The sequence below is a fragment of the Egretta garzetta genome, unplaced genomic scaffold (assembly GCF_000687185.1).
Source record: "Egretta garzetta isolate BGI_Z169 unplaced genomic scaffold, ASM68718v1 scaffold284, whole genome shotgun sequence".
NCBI lineage: Eukaryota > Metazoa > Chordata > Aves > Pelecaniformes > Ardeidae > Egretta > Egretta garzetta.
Window position 1 is genome coordinate 629,543 of NW_009259498.1, and position 6,851 is coordinate 636,393.

Below are 6,851 nucleotides of genomic sequence, written 5' to 3' on the forward strand. Positions count from 1 at the left end.
GGCTTGGATTAGGTCACCCCTAGGGAACTCTGCCCAGAGGCTTCTTTCTTTGCTTTTAGCCCCCTGTTCCTTGTGTGAGAAGGGGTGTTGCTTCCTCCAGCTGTTGAAGTGTTAATGAGGAAAATAAAAAAAAAATATTTTTTTAAATATTGAATTAATTTTTAAATGGCCTACAAGAGACTTTATATCTACACCTAAATTGTTCCCGTTGGGTGACATTCATCCCGGCACAGGGGCTCTGCAAGCGCTCGGATGCTCTCCCGCGTCCCAGCCAGCGGGATGTGGCACTGCGGGGCCTGGCGGCGGCACCTGCGCTGGGATGAATTTCACACGTAGGGAAAACATCCTGATCTGTTCAGGGGGCAGGGTGAGGTCCATGTCTCACCTAAATCCTCGCAAAGGAAGAAAATTTTAAGTGGTACCTGGACCTTGCGCTGGCCCGCAGAACAAGAAGAGGGGGAAATTCCCTCCTAGTGAATAACCTGACTTTTCAGAGATACCTTTCTGCTAAAGTTTGTATTTTTGTTGTTTGTTTTTTTTTTTTTTTAAAAAAAAAAACACAGGAAAAAAAAAAGGATCTTAACATACAGAAGAAAATCTAGATCTGATTTACAATTTTGTTATATTTGGTTGCTTTAAAAATATTTTACTAATTTAAATGTTGCTGTAGATGACATTCTATTTATTTTAAGGGGTAAATATCTTTTAGTCTTAATACTTCTACAGTACGCGCTGTCTATTTACAATGTTTGTGTTCCTGTCGACACAGCTATTCCACGACTGACCAAGTGCTGGTCAGCCAGTAGTAACTTAATCCAACTGCCTTGTAAAACGAGATTGTCTCCTGCAATGTATTTTTGGAGTATTCCTTGATTCTTTTATGTCTGTGGTTAACAAATCTGTTAAATGTTTGGGTTGTTCTACGTTTTGGGTTATTGTTTTGTTTTTTTAACAAAGAAAGCTGAATCACAACTCTCGCGTTGCTGGTCTTTGCCTCTAAAATTTTTCTTTTGCCAAAGGTTGCCTTCTTTATCCCACGTCCATCAGCACCCGAGCTCGGGCTTTCCGAGCATTCCTCTTGCGGATGGGTCTAGGAGCATAGCCTAGCAATGCCAGCAGCCGTTCCCCTATCGCCATCCTCCTTTTTTCAGTTCTACTTACCCTTTCTGGTCTCACCTGCGTTAAAACCAAGGGAATGGGAAAAGTGGGTGAGCGTTGGGCAAGAGGTGGGGGCAGGAGGCAGATGTCCTAATCCCCAGGGGCACCCACATGGTTCTATGACAGAGATCATGGAATCACAGAATGGTTTGGGTGGGAAGGGACCCCCAGAGGTCACCCAGCCCAACCCCCCCGCAGGAGCAGGGACACCTTGAACCACATCAGGTTGCTCACAGCCCCGTCCAACCTGACCTGGAATGTTCCCAGGGATGGGGCCTCCACCCTCTCTCTGGGCAACCCCTGCCAGGGTTTCACCACCCTCAGCGTAAAGAATTTCTTCCTTATACCCAGACTAAACCTACCCTGCTTCAGTTTAAAACCATCACCCCTTGAGAGATGCTGCTGGTAAAAGCTCGCAGCCAAAAAAAAAGGTCTTAACAGCAGGAAGGTATCAAAGTTTATATGGGGAAAGTGATCCTCTGCTGCAGTCGCTCTTCCCCGGGTCCTTCCATGCTAGAGATGCTGGGTCCTGGCTAGAGGGAGGGGATGCGGCAAGGTGGAGGTGCGAGGGTTGCTTGATGATTTGCACTTTTGGGTGTGCGGATGGCAGAGCTCAGAATTTTCCTTCCTAAAGGAGAAGATGGCACTGAGACGGTGCTGAGACTGTTCTGTTGATACCTGCCCCCAGGAGGAAGAAAGGGGCATGGAATGCTGTTGGAGCTTAGGAAGGCTGCAAAGAAAACCCAGTAGTAAAGGGAGACTTCGGCGATGCCTGCATAGGCAGAATAGATGTTATACACAAATTTCATACTGAATTTTAGGTGCTGCAGTCAACCAGTGTCCTGAACAACGAGAGAATTCACAAGGAAGAGGCGATTCTTGATTCACTCTCAAGCACTGTGGCTGTTCCAGAAGGTATTGCTGGAAGAGGGAATCTGCAATGTTACCTGCTCAAGCCCAGCGTCCTTGCGAGACCAAACCCAGCTGCCACGGTACTTTTAACTTTAAATACATGCGTATAAAAAAAGGAAGAAGTTAGAGGTGGAGGAATGAGATTGCAGTTACGAGGGTAATGGGTGCGAGAGGGGGCACAGAGGCTCTCCGATACGGCTCTTGGTGGAGGAACTAAGAGTCATCTAAGAACAAAAATCTCTAAAAGCCAGCGTGGCTAAAGAGCAGGATAGGCCGTGCCATGAGCAATTGAAAAGAGATCATGCAACAAGTGACAGCTGTGGCCAAAGAAGGAAGACAGAAGAGAGAAGAAACTCTGGCAAATTAAATCTAAAACCTCAATAAGCCAAGCCAACAATGTATTCACAAGCGGGACGCTGGAGGAGAAGGGCTGTGCCGCCCGCAGGAAGCCTGCCAGAGGCAGCGGGCCCCGTGCTGTGCTGCAAAGCGCTTTAACGGGCAGATGAGGCAGTAGCACAGGGACACATGGAGTTATTCACATCCGTGTTTGCTACAGGCTTGCTTGGAGAAGTTCCCGTGCTGGAGCCTTGCTTTACGGGGAGCGAGCCCAAGGAATTGCTGCCGGATAAAGCATTGTGTTTCAGAGCAAAGCTCCAGCTGTGGGATTCGGAGGCCTTCAAGAGCTGCAAAGGGTCCCAGATCAGATGAAGTGCTACCATCAGGCGTGTGCAACCCGTAGTACAACGCGGCTTGGGAGGCAAACAGGATGCCGGTGCAGGTAAAGGGTCCAGGGGTAGCCCAGACAGGTTGCAAGAAGCTGTTGTAGAGGACACAGTGAGCAGAGAGACAGAGAAGAGCATCTTGGGGAGAGACACGCAGCTTTCGTGGAGGGAGCTCAGCCCTCAGCAGACCACCAGGCTTCCAGGGTCTTGCACCTTTGGGTCTTTGGCAGGCTCAGGTCTCACTGAGCTTCCCATGGGGTTTGCAAGAAGGAATTAATCTTGGCAATAGTTGTTCGGGAGAGAGAAAACACCGGTAAAAGTAGTTAATAATGGAGGGAAGGGGGTCTGCAGAGCTTGCCTATGGATCTTCTCCTGGTTCAGGCCAGTTCAGCACACGCAATCTGGAAGAGATGAACAGGGGTGGCAAAGTCCCCCGGAGAACGAGCACTTTGCAGGCTCATCAAATAGAAAGTTGACTGCAGCACGGGATCTCCTGACAGGGCACTAAAGCCGCAGATGAGAAGAGTGTTAGGAAGTGTGAACAGAAAAGAAAAATTGCAGCGCTGCTGTGTAACGTCACTCCACGTGCCGGTCCTGAGCGCTGCGCTGGTCCGGTCACCCCACCGGGGTGGGGGCTGCGGGGCTGCAGGACGGGGAGCGGGAGAGGACTTGGACTTGGGGCCGCACGAGCACCGGGCGAGCGCTCAGGCGGGCGGCCCCAAACAAAGGCAGGAAATGTTTTTTCACACACGGCAGCTTTAATCATGCGCTCAGTGTCAGGGGATGTTGTTGAGACAACTTTTATGTGTGCAGGAAGTTCAAAAAGAGCTCAGATAAAAGGGTTTGTTATTAAGTGCAACAGCCCTAGCGCAGCCTCAGCCTCAAAGAGCTCCATCTTTGTTAGTCCGAGGCTGGAAGGACAAACGTGGGAAGGGATCAGACCTCGTGTTTCAGATGAGTTTTCTCTGAAAGGTCACTACTGACGGCTCCTGAGGTGGTCCTTTGGCCACGTGTTGGCTCTTGGTTCCCCCTGAGTTGTCCTTTTCCTTTGGTGCCACCACAGCAGCCGTGCCTTCATCTCCAGAGGATGAACATGGATTCATCAGCGGCAGCGAGGAAAGCCCCAGGGTGGTCAAGGAAGCCTCGTGCTGGGCTTTGGCCAGGAAGGACTCGCTGCACGGGAGCCACATGTGGACCCAGCGTGGCCCCCAGGCAGCACCGAGCTGTCTAGACACATCTCCCCAGCTTTGGTCTGGTGGCTGCTGGTCTTATGTCCTGACGGCTGGAGGTTGCAGTGGTGATGGGAGGGGGCAGGCATGGGAACGCAGCCCTCCCAGAGGGCACACAAGCAGCGAGACCGACATCGTTCCTCCCTCAAACCAAAAGCATGCCATTTTTCTCCCCAAACCCAGAAGCGCCTGCGTTTGAGTGGCACGGAGAGAGAGGCACGGGGGTCTGCCACCAAAGAAGGGTGAGCCCTGGAAGCAGGAGGTAGAAATGCAAACTGGAGGCAAGCCCAGCAAAAAGCCATAAACCAGTTGTTTATCTGAAGATTTGTGCGAAAGATGAAAGGCCCTAAATATGTTTGGGTTGGGCAGAAGCCACTAAGGGTGGGGCGTGACACGGGCTGGGAACTGCTTCAAGGCTGCAAACTTAAATGGAAGGAAGGAGCTGACGAGGAATTGTGGATAGGACTCATAAAGGGATCCTCTGCGGCAGATAACTTAATACACCAAACCCAAGATACAGGGATGAGGAAGTTTAATAAAAGGAGAATTGATGTTGACAAACTTCCTTGCAGCAAAATACACCTTGACAACAAAATTGTCCCCTTAATATTGAAGCGATGCAAGTCCTGCTTGGAAGCCCTTTTTTAAAAAAAAAAAGAGTCACTAATATTCTACCTGTTGTACAAAAGCCACAAAATAAAGGTGTCTCTTCAGAACGTGCCAGTCTGTCCTGATTTTGCTGGAGACCTGTTTGAGGTGCTGGAGCTCAGCGGCACAGGATTTATAGAAGAGTGGGTGTTGTAGATCGCATGCCTCTAACTCCCTGATAACCAGACCCTGAAATACAACACAGGGTTTTTTACAAATACCTCTAGGTTTTTTTCCCCCCCTGCATATTTACTGACTATGCAAGGTCTCTGCCTCTCTCAGACTGTCATCCCCCCCAGCTGGAACCTGGAAATCTGGGCTCTCCTCCAGCCTACCACCACTGTGCCTGGCCGTGCCTCAGTTTCCCCAGCTGTGAATGATCTTGCCCACCTGCTGAGAAGAGGTAAAAAGCACTGCCTGAATCCGGTGGGGCAAAAAGTGCTGGAAATTCCCCTTGTCTTCATCCAAGCTGCGCAACGAGAAAGGTAAATCCACATTTGAATAGCTACATAGAATTAGAGACCAGGGAGGTAAGAAATAGCAATTCCTCTTGCCTGAGCCTCTCTTTCCTAATTTAACTAACTTGTCCTTCAGCATCCTTCTGGGAACACCATGCAAGGCACCTCGTGTTCACACGAAGGGCTCTGCCAGCACCCTGTCCCTGAAAGTCAGCTTGCAGTCAAGGTTTGCTGGAGCAGAAATCGTGCCTGTTGCCTTAGTCTTGTTAAGCAGGTGCCTGGGGGAGCTTGCCCCCGGATTTGGGTTAGCTGAAAGCCCTTTCAGCACAATCCGATTACCCACCGTGTGCACCGGGAGCCGTGGCAGCGGCGCTGGCCGGCAAAGAGCCGAGCGGCAGCCCAGTTTGGATGGAGCTGGCGAGGCGCTGAGCAGGGGAAGGATGCCAGGGTGAGGGACAGTGCCTGAGACAACGGAAACGGGCAGGATGACAGATTATGGAAGAAAAATAATTCTTTTTTGGTATTAAGAGCTCTTTTCAACACCTCCTTTTGGAACCGATTCCCTGCCTCCTCTTTGCGGCCAGGGCAATAAGCACTGAAATGATCCAGCTCGAGGATCCTGTCCTGCTCTCCCAGCTTCTCTGCATGGGTTGTCATCACTTGTCGCCGTGTCCTTCAGAGCCAGACCGCATCGCCGGCAGCGGCAGGGACACACACGGGTTACAAAGCAGCCCCGGTGGGTAGGGATGCATGGGTCCGTGCATTCTGCCTCCGAGCAGACCGGCAGAAGGTCTCTGTATGTGCTCTGTCTGTGCACTGTGCCGGGCTCTTTCAAAGCAAGCTTGGAGCAGGGTATCATCAAAGACCTCTGAGCCTTCTGAAAACGCACTGTCAAGTTATGAATCTCATAGCCTCCAGAGCAGTCAACAGTGTTAGCGTGGAAACGAGTAATAAAAATAAAAGGCACCGAGCTTTGTGCGTGCTACGTGCCATAAGCAAATTCTAAGGATGTGGCACTATGCCTGTACAAACCCTAAAAGCGTAACTACACGGTGGGAACACGAGTGCGTTCTCCACTTTGGACCAGTTTTCTGGCTGGTTTGGTCAATGTCTCCAGGAGCCTGGCTCCGGATTGCAGTGAGGTCATTTCTGCTCAAACTTGTCTGGGAAAAGCACGGGCTCCCCCCTCGCCCCATGCAGCTCCTCGCCTTGTGTAACCGCTGCGTGCTACACGGGCGGGAGAGCTCATCCCTCTTAGCCTTTGGCTTTGCAGAGCTCATAAATCAGGTCTGGGCATCGCAGGTATTTGGGAGGTTTTGTGGTGTAATGAGCCGCACAGAGGTGCCGGTGCATGTTGCAGGAGAGCAGCGTTGTTGCAAAGACACCAGATCAATTAAAATAATTAAAAAAAACAATGTCTGGAGGGGTTGTGTTACCTCCGCCAGTAGAAGGGCGGGCGGTGAAGCTCCTGCTGAGCTCATAGGGACTAAAGCCCTGCAAGTCTCCGTGTGATAAAGCATACGTGAAACACATTCGGGCCTGCAAGGACTTGAAATGAGGTCGCTGCTGGCTTTCATTAAACAAAAGTCAGCAGACCAATCGCCGATAGATAATAAAACCAACAGTAGATGTAATCTTTCTACATCAAGTCTTGAGCAAATCAAGCTGAACGTTGTGGGGTTGTATCAACAGCAGCCAGAAGTCCCTGGGGGGGCAGGGGGGGG